The 17,049-nt window shown below is 43.1% G+C and overlaps 1 protein-coding gene across 3 annotated transcripts in view; it reads right to left on the bottom strand.

The window, feature by feature from the left end:
* Positions 1 to 17,049, bottom strand: part of LOC105560441 (lachesin-like) — a 231,017-nt gene that overhangs the window by 148,685 nt on the left and 65,283 nt on the right. Inside the window, exon 1 of one of the 3 annotated variants that reach the window (XM_012009569.1) lies at positions 14,167 to 15,262. The exons of the other annotated variants lie outside the window; for them this stretch is intronic. The gene's annotated coding sequence lies outside the window, so the exon portion shown is untranslated. Of the gene's footprint in view, positions 1 to 14,166; positions 15,263 to 17,049 lie in introns of those variants that run through there. 3 annotated transcript variants of the gene reach the window in all.

The raw sequence follows: 17,049 nt of genomic DNA, 5'->3' as shown, positions 1-17,049 counted from the left end.
AGAGAGAGAGAGAGAGAGAGAGAGAGAGAGGGCGGGAGAGAAGGGATGAAGGGATGAATTTGCACGCGCGTGACCACGTGCTTGTACAGTGGTTGATATCTGGCAGTGTATGTGTGTGTAGGGGGGAATATGCATATAAATCTATACCCTGCACGGGACGTCTCTCTTTGACGATTGAAATTTCAACCGTCTTGATTGTCAAGCGTAAAAATATGATTTGTGCGAAAATTATTTTAATTAAAATGACATTTCAATTGTAACTGGAAAGTCTATTTTATACGACGTTTATTCCGCGCAGTTCTTTTCAATAATTTAGAGAGGGAGATATTTAAGGGAGGATATCTGATAAAAAATTCATCCACATTTTTCGTTAAAGGAATCTATCCTAAAAAGAAAAAGATTCCGATTTCTCTCAATGTTCTTAGATTTATTTGAACTTCAGGACAGAGGATTAGAGCTTGAGGAATCCCCATTCGGATGCTGCGCACGTCTATGTGCGTTTACATATACGCGAGCGGGTCGAGAGTGAAGGTATTCAAGGGCGGTTTCGGAGAGTAAGCAAGCAGCTGCCTCAGGATGCGCATCACCCAAGGGATTACAAATGGTCCCGTTTTTACATATCTCGTGCGAGAATAACAAAAAAAATTCTAGAAAGTTTCGGAGATTAATATCTAAAAAGGGGACCGCGATATTCTCCACCCTTATAGGATCAATTGTACCTTCGGATATACATTTCCAAATATGTCACGCATAATTCAAACTTACAGTAATCGTTTGCCGACATTCGCGTTTTCAATTTTCATCTAGCAGAAAGATCAGCCGTGAATATTAATTCCCCTTCGCCCCGTTAACGTCGTCGCGAGAAATGTTTCCCCCCCCCCCCCAAAGAGGCTGTCAAAATTATTAAATCATTATCAAGCGGAACAAGTGCGAGCAATTGTGAGAGCGCAATCCCCCAGTTCCGAGGTGCTTGGCCTGGTGCCCTATAGCATCGAATATATGCATATTCAGGACTTGTTATGTAGCTCGGCGATATGGCTACGGGCCGGTCGTGGCGGGCCACGTCGGAGATACCGGGGGATAGCTGGTGACGGACTGCCGGACATCCGACCTGTTACCCCGCTCAGGCTCCGTTGCCACCCCCCCTGGAGGCTGTCGGCGTATTCGTTCCCCCCCTCTCTCGTCCCCTGTCTGTCCCTAGTCCGCAACTTCCTACCCCTCGTGCGTCCGAAACGCACCGTAACGCTACGCGGCGGCTTTTCCCCCGCTTCCCATCTCCGATCCGGCCGCGATCAGCTCGGGCGAATCTGTTGGATCCATCTGCCGATCATCGCGCTTCCCTACCTTTCCACCCAGCGGCACAGAGACGGCGAGCATTTGGATTGGAATTGGTCGGCACCGATACTGTTGTAAGTATATGCTACGCGTGTAAGGATGCGCACGACGTGATAGGATTGCCCGGATAGTGCGCTGTAGGCATTACTCGATATGCAGGAATAATTAATGCATTATCTATGACGGCGCTGCGTAATGCGAAATCATGGATCTAACGCACGAGGAGTTTCGTACTTGCGTGCTATGGATCTTCAAAACAAAAGTTAAAAGAATCGCTCCGTCGATCCGTGCGTCAAATAACAACTTTCACCCGAACTCGAAAACTTTATAAAGGCTACGAAAGATACGTTTAAACTTGTACGATCCGTCGTTGATATTTCTGTAAAACGTACCATTTATCGTGCACAAATGTTCTCCGATTTTAAATATATCTAATGACCTCGTCCTTCTCTCAGCATTATGAAAGTACGCGTACTCGAGTAATATGAAGATTGAAGCCCGTTTCTCTCGTGCGAATGCGAATCAAAACGGAAATATAATATCGAGATATAACAAAGCGGGGCGCCGTTCCTGTAATAAAACAATATTTGCAGATAAAGTCAGGAAGTCGGGAAACAGCGATTCTATCACGTTCGTGGTAGTGAAATTCTGACACGATTGGATCAATAGCCTCATTATTTTATCCCTGCGGCTCGATTCTTGTAGGTAATGCTCGACGCGAGACTTGAATAACGAGATAAATCCAATCGATTCGTTCCATCCGCCTCGAGCAATGCGATCAGCATTTTTCTCATACTTCTTTCACCGTCATCTCTCTCTCTCTCTCTCTTTCTCTCTCTCAAAAAAAGAAGTCTCCTAATTAGCACGCTCGAACGATGCGCAGAGAGAATTAATTTTAAAATCTGACGTGCGCCTCCTGTTTCCAATTATGTTTTATAAATATATATCAAATTCGTTACAATAACATATTTGCCTTGAATCGCATGATCCGTAATTTCATATGATGAATGGCTAGAGAAGAAACGATAAAATTATTGATCCACGTTCTCACGTTATTAATTTCCTCACCTTTCTGTATTATTTATCCTGTGCTAATCGTCATGCAATTTCAAATCACAAACAAGTAGAGTTAAATCAGGACCTTTAAGACATAAATCAATTAGAAACGAGAACGCCAGATCGTTACTCCGGCCCGGGCAAGCTGGACGTGGCCTAATAATTTTTTAATTTAATATGTGAATTCATACACCGCGTTTTCCAACCTGTCACGTGCGCCGTTACTTCCGGACATATGACACGGGTTTTCGTTAGGTGGAATCGTTGTCGTCAACATATTCGCGTATTGTAAAAGCGTTGAACGAATTTCTAATTATTTAGAAATGCTATACTTAGCATTCGATACAATAACCTCTCTCCCCGCACTGAAATAGAATTCACATATTGAATTAAAAAAGTATTAGGCTACCTCGAGCTTGCCCGGACCGAAGTAAGGATTTGGCGTTCTCATTTCTATTTGATTCACTTCCTGGCTGAGGTAATATTTTTCGCAACAAGAATAATTTACAGTACTGGGAAGGGGGGTATTGAATGCTAAATGTAGCATCTAAAAATGCTAAAATGTATAAATAGCATTTTTAAATATAATTACAAATCGTTTGTCGATTTGAATATGTGAAATCGCTGACGACAATAACTCCACTTGTAAGAAAATTGCGTTATGTCCGAAATGAAACCGGCGTGCAGGACAAATGCGGAAAAAACGGTATATGAATTCACGTTTTGATAAATTACAAGTACAAACTATCTACATCCTGTTTTAACTCGCATTGGATATTCTTGTGTGTTCTTTAGTTTTAATGAGAGTCCCACTTTAACTCTATTGGTCATACACTTGTGTAATACAGCAGTCTGATCTTAACACAGTTAAAGAAAGATATTTGACACGAAACGGATGGTAAAAATATATTGTCGTGCTATAATCCTCTCAGGAATTCCGTGAGTATTTTAACGTAAGGATTATTTGAGGATTTGGATAAACGAAAATAGCCAAGGAACTTTCATCGTTTCAATATCGGTCGCGCCATCAGCGTAACAATCTTACAACGGAGTGCATTGGCCGCAAATTCTAGAGATGCTGATGCTACCAAACTCGGTAAAGCTCAAGCTCAATTTGTACGTGCTTAAAATAATTTCTAAAATTGGTAAGTGCCGCAATTTTTAACTCAGAAAATGAGCAACAAATGAAACGAGAAACACCGATGCAACTGCGAGCGTGCGATTTGTGCGATTTGTGCAAAAAAGCTAATCAGACATACCTACACGTGTACTAAACCAGAGAGAGTAAAATGATGGTTACAGAACCGCAAAGAAATCTACTTGGAACATTGTCGAGATAGGAATAAATCAACGAGTATCGAGGTACGTATTCCGATTTATTGTTGGCGAAATAAAAGGCAAACGCGATCGATTGTTTATTATACCGAAAATAGCTGGAACATGTAAACGTATGAATAGTTATGTGGCCTAGTTATTCATCCAAACTTCGGGCCAGCATGTGTAAATCGGGCTTTATTGCCGTTCGAATTTTCACTGGGTAATGGCGAGCGCGTTGAATTAATTGCAGATACGCGAGCATTAATCATAAAAGCCGAAGTCAATCAGTGACGGTGGCGTATTATAATTTACGGGGGAGAATGGAGCACGCTGCTCGTTATATCCCGGCGGACACATATCGCCGGATGCACAGAATGAAAATTCCATTCGTAGATAAATGGGACAGCCAATCCCACAAATTGTAGATTAATTTCTAGTAATCTGCCGGCCAACGAGATGCATCGCGAAGTGCGAATAGCGCCATAGAGAGCAGTTTAAAATTAGTCATAGTATAAACGCAAAACAAACTAGTTGCACAAGTAGTTCCTTACAAGACAAATTTTTCATAAATTGTAATGAATTTTCCTGCGGAATTTAGAAAGTTTACTGCCTACGTCACTGTGCCCGGTCTTGTGCCCGGTTTTTCATTATCTGATGAACTGCTAAACGGAGGTCAGGAGATTCTTTGTCTCTTCTTAGATAATAACATAGAAAAAGATAGATTCGACTAACCTCTGGTTAACAGTTAACCGTGAAATGAAAAACCGGGCGTTTAAGACAGATTTGTCTTTTACCTCGCGAAGGCTACGCTCGTACCACTGAAACGTATCATTCATCTTTGATCGTCTCGCGTTGGCGCAAGCACACGCGCGGGAAAAAGCTTGCCAAAATAAATTCCACGCGCCACGGGAATTGACTCTGTACGAGGTGAGAAAGGCCGGGCCGGAGCGCGAGGGCAAAGGGTTGAAACTTCCATTCGCGGCGCGTGAAATCCTTCGGAATCTCTGAGAAACGTTGAAGATGTCGAGCACGTAGCCCGCTTCCTGATCATCGCCCCGAGGATGGAGCGAACGTTCGCTCGGTCGCGCGGGGGTGCAGCGAGCGCGATGGGGTGTTCGTGATATACGAGAAATGGCACGGCGGGATCGCGTTATGGTTATCAAGAAAGTATTCCTTCGGGTTTGCAGAGCGCAATAACTCAGCGAACGCGCGATAAAAGCCACTTGACTCTCTGCTCGACTCGAATTCACCTGCCATTCTTAAGGATCGTCTTTATTTCTTCGCAACAAGTACGCAATTTCATGAAAACGCGTGGAGTAATTATTCTCTTGCAGATTCAGAGAAATAATATACATATATATATATGTCTTTGCGGCGCACAATCAATATTAACGTTATTAAAAACAAAAGCGCCGTAAAAGTAAAAACTCCAACAACGCTGCAGTCCGCGTTTTCTTTTATCGGAAAGCGCGATAGAGAACAATAGTTGTTAATAAAAGCGGCCTTTGAATTCAGATGCATTCAAGATTCGTTGTCCGACTATAAACGTTGCTGTTAACGTTCTTGCGAATCTGGATTTTCCACGTGGAGCGGCGTATCTGCATGCCGCGGCAAAAATTCCATTTATCCAGGCCGCGGCACAAAGGACCCCACTTTCGGAAAAGCCCGTAAGACTCGCGCCACGTCGCTCTAATTTTTCAAAACAGATCAGGGCACGGCGGGGATAGCGGCAAAATGGGAAATAGAGAAAGGGGCGTACCGATACGGAAATCGAGATTCGCAAACTATGTAACCACGATGGGAGGGCGCATTGATTGCACTACAGCGTTGCGTTTCGGCCGCGGGCCCAGGAGTAACGTTTCAATGAATAAAGTTAACCAATAAAGCATCGAATGCCGTTTCGGGAGAACGGAGCCGCGAATACAACGCCAATTCACCTTCCTTCCTCCCCTTCCCCTTCTCAGCCCCTTCCCCCCTCTCTCTTTCTCTGCTCTCCTCAGAGTTTGTTACTTCCGGTTAAAATTAATCCGCCAAACCGTCGCTTTAAAGCGGTGATCGGCCGAGAAGATTGGAGATAGAGGACGCCCGAGAGATCTTCGGCAAAACTTTACAGTTAGAGAGGCGATTTGCAAATCTCCGCGCGACATTCGCGCGAACATTTCTTCTCTCTCGCTTAAACGCGGATTAAAAGCAAATATCTTTGTCGATAAGTGTCTGTATTAAAACGTCGTCGCGGTAACTTTTAAAACCCTTCCAGTGTAATTCCTTTTATTTCTTGATATCCTAACTATATTTGTGCCCAAGTTGCTTCAATCAATTTTAACAGATTCCTGCCAACTGAAACTTCATATAATTTAAGGATAATAGCTGCTGCGTCACTTCAATTCTAATAGTTTGATAGGCGAGTATTCCCTTTCGGCGAAAACTGCTGAACAATGGGAGGCCCAGCGTGGACGAAATGATCGACAGGGGAGAGGGAGCAAATTGCGTCGGAGTGATGGAGTTCGGGACGGGTGGATTGAATCGAAACCGCCTGCGTGCGTGATACGTGAAACAAACGTAATAATAAACGCGGGCGCGTGCAAAAGGTTGCGTCCGCGATCCAACAAATTAGTCCGATATTTAATTATACCCGTCGACAGACATCGAGTATCGGCGAAATTCGATCGCGTTTCCTTGTCGTTAGAATTGCTGTATTGCCGTAAACTATTTTATCGTCGTCGAAATTAAAGCCTAGCGTCTGACATGTGTCGATTTAATTCCCGGTATGCAGCGACAAAGCATGACGGACGTGTGGCAACGATATTCCTGTTTGACCTTTTCGTAATTCGCTTCCTGTCACTTCCCTAGTTTGCGAAATATTAAAGTGATACGGTCATAAAATAATAATCCCCTATCTGGGAATGCTTGGCCATTTTGTACTATGCAGCCTTGGCCAAAAGTATTTTGCCAACCCCTTCAATGCTTAGAAATGTAACTTCTTTTGACTCTAACCAACTATTTTGTATATTCTTACGTATCGGCACGTGAAACTGAATAATATAAACAAAGCATCGCATCAGAAACGCGAAACGTTTGCAGTAGTAAACTTGAATTTTGCTTTTATGCATTTAGTTTACTGCGGACGCTCGAAGTGCGCACATTGCTTAAATAAAATCCAAAAGTGGCCAAAATCGTGCGAATTGGATTTAGCTGAATGTTTGAAAAAAATTACTTTTTCAGGAAGGAAAAATAAAACACAAATCGTGAAAACGGTGAAACGTCCTCATAGTACCGTGAGATACGCCATAAATCGTTATAAAAAGACCGAAAGTCATCAACTGGTATCGTTTATTTAACCTGAACGTAAAATGATTTAAAGTTATTGAGGTTTCACATAGGTGGCAAATATTTTTGGCCAAGGCTGTAGCTCGATATCCATTATAATTGGTTTATGATGTCCGGCATCAATTTCATCCCCTGGATACGGTGACAAAATTACAATTCCGTGCAATGCAGGTTTGATGTAAAATGATTAGGATTGTTACTTGTCATGTTTAACACAAGACGTGCGTCTGCAGCCGTAATCTACCGATCTAGTTTATTTAAAAACCATTTGCGCACGCGGCTGCCCGTTCGCGGCGACGCTAATGCCACGCTATTTTCAGCGAGATAAAAAAAAGAGAACAAGCGCGATTGACGCTTGATTCTCGTTGGTCCCAAATATATCTGTAACGCGCGCGCGCGTTGCTCAAAGTGTGCCGCGAGATCCTCGGATCGTTATTCATTCACGGATAACGCTCAGGAAGGGCGCAAATCCGAGCGGCGAGTTATCTCGACGACGGAAAAGCGGCGCGTATATGGGATTCGCTTCACGGCTGTGTTCTACGCATCGACGATTTTTCCGGCGGCCGAGAATCGCGGAACAATTTCACGTCTGGCACGGGAGAACAGGCGGGTTGTTCGCCGCCTCCCTCTCGGAACGTAACGCCGGATACGCGATTCGTATATACCGTGCCCCGAAAGAATCCTCGTCGCTGTGACCGACGTGTTCGCCCCGCCGTGAAATAAAATGATTCATTCTGCGGAGCTCCGTTTCAAACGACCGCCACATAGTACCCCGTCCAAAGAATGCTCGAAGGGTTCTCTCACGACTCACCCTCGCCCTGCCTGTCGTAAAGAACGTTCGTCATGCAATTACGCGTCGGTATTTACTTTAATGGGACTTATAGTCCCACGGACCTCCTTCCAAGAGTCAAAGTGCGGAATAATAAAATAAATATAAATATATATAAATTTGACTGCGATAGATAAGATTGTTTTAAACACTGGAGATTTTATTCGGCCGGCTCACCCTCGCCCCTCCTGCCGTAAAGAACTTTCGTCATGCAATTACTCGTTGGTATTTACTTTAACAGGACTTTGGTCCCATGAACTTCCTTCCAAGAGTCAATCGAAGTAAGTAATAATGAAATAAATATAAATATATATGAATTTGACTGCGATAGATGAGATTGTTTCAAACATGAGATTTTATTCGGCCAGCTCGCCCTCGCCCTTCCTGCCGTAAAGAACTTTCGTCATGCAATTGCGCGTCGGTATTTACTTTAGTCCCATGGACTTCCTTGCACGAGTCAATCAAAGTATGTAATCTTTTGGCGTTACTCTTTTAATTAAAAACACAAATTAATTCCTTTGCAGTAAATGAGCTTATTTAATAGCGTATGCTAAGGTATTTCTCTGTTGGCGAGTGTTATCGATGATCCGAAAACGGCGCAGCTTCAATATACGCGAGTCGATAACAATGATATCACCGCGATCAGCGCAGTTATTGCTTCAGATTATTCGCACGTGTTGCATCACGTGCACAACAGCATAACGACGTAACATCGAATATTTCAATCGTATCACCAGTTTAAATCATGTAATCTTTTTATTACACGCCCGTCGCGATGCTCGCAATTTACTTTACACGTTCTTTCCATTTAGTCGATAGAGGTCAGAACAGCACACAGTGAAGTAATTGAAAATATCTAATGTCAGAAAATCGAAATATCTAATGTCAATATTTAACACTTTCGTTTAACTTACAATTTATAAAATAGATTTCTCTATGATAACTCTTTGTCTACAAAATAAATTGATTTCGTTAAATCCTGAAGACAGTTGTATACATAAAATCTTATTTCTCTCTGTATTTTGTTTTCTGCGCCTCGCCTCGCTCTTTCCCCCCCCCCCCCCCTCGCAAGTCTCCTTTGAGCCTCTCATTTGCACCCTCGCGAGCAACACAATTTTCAACTCGCGCCTACGCGACTAAACTGATTTTCGCCGGAGCCTCGAGCGCGCCTTTTATCGAATTAGTATATCGCGAAAGGCAAGGAAACACAATCACCCCACCTTCCTTAACCCGCCTGACTGGGGTTCGAGCGCGCGCCCCCTTGGCGTGCTTTCATTTTCACGTCCATAATGTCGTTGATTTTGGCTGCGCGTCATTTAAGCATTTTAAACCTAACGAAAAATGTTCGACATCGCGGCACCGTCATTTTAATTTACGTTTTTTTTTACACCAAAACAGATCTATCTACCTTTTCCTTAAATGTCTGTCTCTCTGTCTCTCTCTCTCTCTCTCTCTCTCTCTCTCTCTCTCTCTCTCTCTCTCTCTCTCTCTCTCTCTCGTCGCGATTTTTTTTTTGCAAAAGTAAATTCGCACATACTTGCTCCGCGGGACGTTGATCTTTGTAAAACTAATATGCCCGGGTCCTATTGCGAGATTTTATCTAACATTTATATTTCCCGTGGGATTCCGCCGACGTCTAAAATAGGTGCACATTGATCGTTTATAATCATAAAGTGGCGGTTGCAGAGTGAGATTTAAACTTACCCCGGAGAATGGCCAAAGTTCAAGATTGCCATTTAAATTTGCCGAAAAGCCGGGGATACTTTATGGCGGTCTGCGCTGGACGCCTCCGATTATGCCAACTCGCGTGCGAATAACATACCAAAGCCGCGGATAAAGTCGCTCGGCGGTGTTCACATTGTGTCTCGAAAAGATAAGGATATCACAGTTTTACGGGGGAACGTGATTATATTCGCCGCTGAACGATTTCGCCTCTGTCTTCGTTTGGTTCTCCTCGCGGGGACGCCATTGCAGGCACATAAATTGCAATTTCAGGCGAATAAACATCCTCTCAAACATCCTCCGCGCCAATCGTATCGCTTTCGCGTTTATACTCGGCTCGATAGCTGATCTAATATCGCGCAGTCGTCTCGGTACAAACGCGGGCTTCTCCCGACAGAACGAAGCGACAATCACTAAAGGTAATTCTTCTCGGATTTTGAACAAATATGGACGATCGCGTTTTGCAGAAATTACTTACCGATTATTTCGCAGAAACTATTTTCAGCTTTAAATAGTCGTTTTATTTATAGGCGCTGGGCAAGAAATTATTAACCTTCTACCTAAACCGGAATTAAGTTTTAATCGATACACTCGCGGAGGGAAAAGGGGCAATAAAATCATCCGGTTTAAGAACTTAACGCGTTCAGTCTCGTAATTACTGAGTTAAAACGAAATTGCAGATACTTGATAAATTAATTTCACAAAAGTTGAACAAACACGCATTTCTTTGCAGGCAGACGCGGCAATTAGCGATTTAACGCTGCAATATTTTTAAATCCCCCGTCATTGCCCCGCTAAATATTCTCATCCGGCATGCACTCCGCGAGAATAATCGCTCAGCCTCGTTCCGCGAACGCGTCGAGACACCGAAATAACTTCATCAATTATAAACGTGGAATGCAAATCGCTTAATGATGAGCGGTTCGCGGGGCGAGTCTTTTTAAATCCGAGAGAACCAGGTCCGTGAAATTCGGCGATCCATGAGCCGCAAAATGAAGTCGGGCCGCGAGGAGAAAGATCACGCGAGGAGGACGCCGAGGGGGAGGGAACAGTTGAAGGAGCTGGAAAACGGGCGCCGCTGGATAACGGCGTCGGGGAAAAGTTTTAAATTGTGCCGGGAAAGGCGGGCGATTAGTGGATTATAAACATACTGGAAACTTCTGATGGGATCAGCCTGCCCGAGTAAAGCTGGCAGAAGCTCGGCCAGCTGCCGAATGGATCGTATAACCTCGGGGAAACATCCCTCCGCAGGACGCCTTCGGCGACGTTAATGAGGCCATTATCGCATCTAATCGCGCTCTTAAGAAGGTTTCGTAAAATTATTCCCAAGTAACAAAAAAAAATCGCACAGCTACACGGAGAGACCGATATGTTTACCACATGTCTAATTAGGGTATTGGCGCAACCCCGATAAATAGTAACATTTGGGACAGCTGTATCTATGGTTGTGTCATACCCACATTGGTATGATAAGTAGTGGAGACAGCTACGTGCGTTTTGCGCAGCAAACTTAGGGCCTGAGCAGAATGGCTGTCTTGTACTCTTAAAACATAAGACAGTTATTGTGCGTTACCTCAAGGCAACGGCTGGAAACGTAAAACATTGTCTTAAGGTTGTCTTAAGAGTATAAGACAGCCATTCTGCTCAGGCCCTTATATCCGTATTCATAGTCGTTCCTCAATTCTCAAGGTTAGTCTGTCTTTGTCTCGCTACTACGTTTTACCATACGCGAGACAAAGACAAACTACCCTTGAGAATTGAGGAACGACTATGAATACGGATATTAGTGAGTGCTGCAACACAAAACAATGTAGAGGCCCCTACTACTTTATACGGCAGCATTTTAATTTTCGTTATTTTCGCCTAAGCCGGTCCTTTCCCGCGCGCGTACGAATATTCGTATCCTCCCCAAACATCTGTAATATGCGTTTCATGTTGCGCTAATAATATTAATGAGTATCGCAATTTAGTTGAAGAAGCAAATTGTGTAATTTTGTGGTGCGACGTGACAGGTGTTTCGCGCGAGAACGACACTTGGACGAATGTCATCGATGGCGCGGACTCACTTTCGATACGCGCGCGTCGATAACAGTGATATATCCGTGATCAGCGCAATTATTGCTTCGAATTGCATTAATATCGTCACGTGTTGCATCACGTGAACAACGGCATAACAATGAAATAAAATACGCGTTCGTTAGCCAGTGTTTCGTAATCAAGCAAGATTTCTGTATCAGCATAGGGATTATATCCTTTGTTTATCAAATGAGCAGTTATGCGCGCGAGCAACCTGCCAAATGAATTATTTAGCTACGCACGAATAAATGTATATAAGCGCCCGGTTCGCAGTTTAATATTACGTCGTCGCGTGAGCAATTTTAAACGCAAGCGGCTTTAACGATTATTGAAACATTTAATATAGCAGCATTGATAAAATTCGACCAAATATATTACGCATCTCAACTTGTTACGATAAAAAATTTGATAGTAACTCGGTATCCGAATGAAAGAGAGACACTTTTTTACAGTACATAAAATTGATGGAAAATACCTAATGCGGCGTCAAAATATAATCAAGTGTATTTAATTAACTGAATATGAACTGAAATGTTTAACTAATGAAAACAGGATTCTTTATTATTAAAATATCATCTGAAATATAATCAATATTATTTTCTACCGGATTTACGTTCACTTAAAACTCGATTATTTCGAAGGAACGGTTTATTGTCGAGGTGGCAGAGGCGGTTCTCTTAAAAAAATATAAAATCTATATAGACTCACGTTACGCCGTGTCGCCAACTTGCTCGCTTCCACCTGGGAGAAACACACTCCCGGGGTAGGATCGTTTCTTTGCGCGCAATGGGAATGTCTCGCTCGTAAACGAGCAAATGTAGAGAGAAAAATACTCGAGCCACCTCGAGCTCGGCGAGGGTATTCGATCCGAGAGTCTTCAGCTTCAAACGGCAAAGTCTCTTGCCGAATTATCCGCGTCATCAACCGCGGTAAGAAAAATTTTCTACCGTATAAACCGCGCCGAGCCAACGTGCAAATCTCGACTGTGAGCACAATGAAAAAGAAAATGTACTTTATAGATTGCAATTAACTCGTGTCGTAATTTTTTCCTCATTGTTGTCCTATTTGTGTAAATAATATCGCGCACAAAAGATATATTTCAACAATTGCGTTTAACAAAATCTCTCAACGCTCAATTAATTAGTGTACTAATTAATTGAACGTTCGATCACCGAATCCCATTCAATTACGGAATACAAAAGTCTTTACGCTTTCCTCGAATTCACAATACCCTTACGCGAGAAAGAAAGCCCTGTTTACGGACGTCGGTTCCCTTTTAGATATTCCGCAACGTGACTCGATTACGTTTCGCATGGTAGAAACGTCCTGCTCGTAGATAGGCAGATGCGGGATGCAAAGTTGCTTGCGCAACCCTCTCTCCGCCTGCCTCCTCCACGGCCGCGAAAAGAACGGTGCTCGAAACAAAATCCATTGTTTCCAGTCGCGGAGCATCGAGGCCGCCTCCTGCCCTCGAGTGTGCTCTAACAGGCAACCCAGCGATTAAGCCGGGAAGTGTCTCGAACGCCCACTTGAACGCGACGCGAATGACGAATCGGGGGTCTTCGCCCCCGACGATTCTCGCCGCGTCTTTAATGTAACATCGGGCCCGCAGTCGCTGAATTAGGGCGCCTACCACCGGAGCATCTCGAGCACGGCAGAGAGTCTCGAAAGAACAAAGTTCGAAGGGCCACCTTAAAAGTGTTATTTCCCTAGAAGGAAGTTTCGTAATCGAGAACGAACGCGACGCTGAGTGTGTAAATAAAAAATGAAGCAGTGCAAGTCCGCGAGTTTCGAGCGCATAATACGTGCGTTACGCGCGAACAGCAATTTCTTTTTTTATGTCACGGGCGTGGCTTCTAAAAGAAAGGATTTCTTCATTTATCCGTACAACATGCTCTGCCCAGGCGGAACGATTTAACGTAGAAGGATTTTATGTACTACACGCGTGGAACAGATCATTTTCAAGTCGGTTCCTGACCTCCCGGACCGCTCTTATCCGTTTCGGGGGATAAACCCGACGTGGGATCGTACGCGGACCGCAGTGAATCGGGACGACACGACCCGGCAGGTGGTCCCCGGGCTGTTTCGCCCCTTTCGGATCTTAATAAATTATCGGCCGGCCCCCGTGCGTCGACCGCGAGCCGCTCGCGCCTATCGGCTCGCGCATTAATCACTCGACATACACACATAACGGGAAGGCCGGCCAGAGCGCGGCACCGGCCGGCGGCTCGTCGCCGCCGATAATCGGCCGCGCCACCGACAAGCCGGAATTCGAATTTCGAGTACGACCTCTCGAATATCATTGCGATATCGATTCCCCGTGAAATCAGGCCGGCAAAAAGAGACTGCAGCTCGCGGTGGCGTCAACAGGCGCGATATGGCTCCTGCCCACTGGACGCGGTAACGTTGCCGCGTCCAGTGAGCAAGAGCCATTAGAGTCTCGATCTCGCGACGCGTGCAAATGGCTCGGTCTAACGCGAGGATCATATCAAATGTGTACTTACGTTTCGTGGCACGATTGGCCAAATCTCGTAACCTGATTGTCCAAACTTCGTGGGATGACACTTTGTGTAACACCTCGGTATTAATCGCACGCGACAAGAAAGGAAACACGAAAACTATACGATTGCACAAAGTTACTATTTACACTCGGTATTCCTTGTAAATTTATCCGACGGTACGAATTTTAATCAACAGAAATGGCCGACGTATAAATTTAAACGATCGATGAGTTAATATTACAATATAATGAAGCACGGATAAGATTAAAATTGATATTTAATTCTTCAATTAAACGTATCGCGATGAAATTCGACTCAAAGTTCTGCATTCTGACCAACATTTGTATGATTCCGTTAATAAAAGAAACATTTCAAGATTATACATTTCCGTGAATAAACGAAAAACTTGAATATTATACATTTTAACATCGACACCGTACAATAAACGTAACTGAATTAACGATTAATCGAGACACAATCGTCCGAAAGTAATTAAAAATTCAATGTCTCACGTGTATTTTCATTTACAAATTCCGTAAAAAATGTATGAACTAGTATGTATTAATAAATCATCGATAATTGCCAGTTAAAGCACTCGATCCAATATTTCAAGTATTATTTCGCGTTTTCAACCCAGAAAAAGCCAACAAATTATACTCGAAGCGACGAAAGACTCACTGCTATGATACGCGATGTGTCCGATTTATACGAGCACCGTTTAAAGAAGTAATTATCGTTCGTAATTATCGCAAGAAGTGATTTCAAGTTAGCTAACGCTTTGATTCTTCGATGTATAGATCTTATGTGCGAACCGCGCGAGATATCTGGCTTGCCGGTTAACCGAGTATCGATGGCAAGTCGCGGGGATTCAGCGATCGCGCGATGATATCACGGATTATTCGCAGAGAGCGATCGCGGTTTCTTCCCGCACTTACTTCCGCGAACGCGTATCAAGAGAGAACGATACGATATGCCGAACGGCGCGGGCATAACTGACTCATTCAATTGTCGCCGCGTGAATGAGCCTGCGTGACCTTCGCCGAGCGCCGTAGACCGAGCGTGGATTCCGAGAAATGACGTAGTACTATTAGACCGAGCGGCGTAAACAACTAAAAAACCGAGCGTTGATTCCAAAAGAAATGACGTAGCGCCGTGAACACCCCGGTCGAAAACAGTCTATCAGTTAGCGCGATTCAGTCGAGCGAGGCGGGTGTGTTTCGCGTGTCTTCGCGTCGCTCCTCGCGTAACGCGATCATTTCCTGCGAGAATCGCGATCGTCTCGTACGAGAGATACTAACATTTGTCAATCGCGTGTTTAAAAGTGCGCGTATAACATGGAGTTTCCATTTTCGTCGCGTTCGGGAGTGCCGTTTAAATAATCGAACTAAAGACTTTTCAAAGCCCATTTGAGAAACAAGTATTCGTTAAATGCCCGTTCCTGTCGATGGCCACACTTCAGTTTTTCGGGTGTAATACTCGTCGACTCGAAGTGGAGGCGAACTTGACGGAACAAAATACGTATTTTCACATGGGCTTTGCATACGGGAGTGTACAATCGCGCGAACGATCTTTGTGTTTTCGCGAGTGTGCCGGAGGACAGCCTGAGTGGAGGAGGAGGCCTGGAAAAGGCATCGGGTACCGGCGGAGCAACTTTACGGTAAATATTTTTTCTTTTGTGTAAAATTTATCCTCTCTTCAGTTCATTTTTCAATCGTTTTATGTCATATTTCTGTAATTTCGAGATAATAATTAGAGAACAAGAATAATTTAAAATTTTCTAAAAGTTTATTCTCGTGAAGATCTTGTGCGGAAAATCTTTTGTGCGTTAATCATTTAAATATCCAACCAATTAAAACGTTTAATACGCATAAGAATTATTTATATTTTACAATATTAATTTCCTTCAACACTGTTTTTATAAATTTTATATTTTTATGTTACAGAGTCAACATAGTTAACTCCGCTGCTGCGCATCGGGTGGTAAGTCGGAAACTTGTTTACTAAGGCAACGAATCTACATGTAGATTGTAGATTGTAGATCGTAGATCGTAGATTAGTGTATCTCGTAGATCCGTTGCCTGAAGAAGGGATAGATTTGCAACATACTCGTAATTTCATATTTATTTTAAATATATTTAATTTATTGAAATGAAGTGATCGCGAGTTAATCTCTTGTAGCCTATCCATTTTTCATTAATAAATTTATATATAAAATAAAATAATATGACGTGAGATTCTAATATTTTCTCGAGAACGCTGAAACTTTCACTACTTTCACACATTATTTGAGATTATTAATTAACCAGAATATTCAATTGTCCGTTTATCTGTCGTACGGAAAGTTTATTTTCTCTGAATTTCACGTCAATTATTCTGTATGTGTATCTCGCGCCACTTTCAAGATGCGTCTTGCATGAATACATGCATACACCCACAGAAAAAATTGCCGAATCCAATGCTATTACACTTGAATGTATCATAAAATAGAATCGATATAGTGCCAATCATATTTATTATAGAGAGAAAGGAATATTCTAATCTTAAATGAAAAATTCTAAAATCTAGAATCAAATGATAGTATGTATTCGTCTTTTGTCGAATGTCGTGGTTCCAACTTCGTGCGTTGTAAGATGCAGGGAAAATTTATTCTAAACGCAAGAATATACAGGGTGTCCTAAAACCACCGGAGGTCCTCTTAATGACAGATTCCTTAGAACATTTCCAGACGAAAATCCTAATACAAAAGTGTCGAGGCTATAATAGTTTTTAAATTAGAAGCGATTATTTTCCACAAATGATAGGGCTGAAATTTCGCGCGCTCAGGAACGGCGAAATGACAAGTGATATAAGTGCTCCTATGAATATCGTTCTTTTTATATCACTTGT

The sequence above is a fragment of the Vollenhovia emeryi genome, unplaced genomic scaffold (assembly GCF_000949405.1).
Source record: "Vollenhovia emeryi isolate VEMERY1.0 unplaced genomic scaffold, V.emery_V1.0 DF939230.1, whole genome shotgun sequence".
Taxonomy (NCBI): domain Eukaryota; kingdom Metazoa; phylum Arthropoda; class Insecta; order Hymenoptera; family Formicidae; genus Vollenhovia; species Vollenhovia emeryi.
This window is presented reverse-complemented; position numbering and strand designations above follow the sequence as displayed.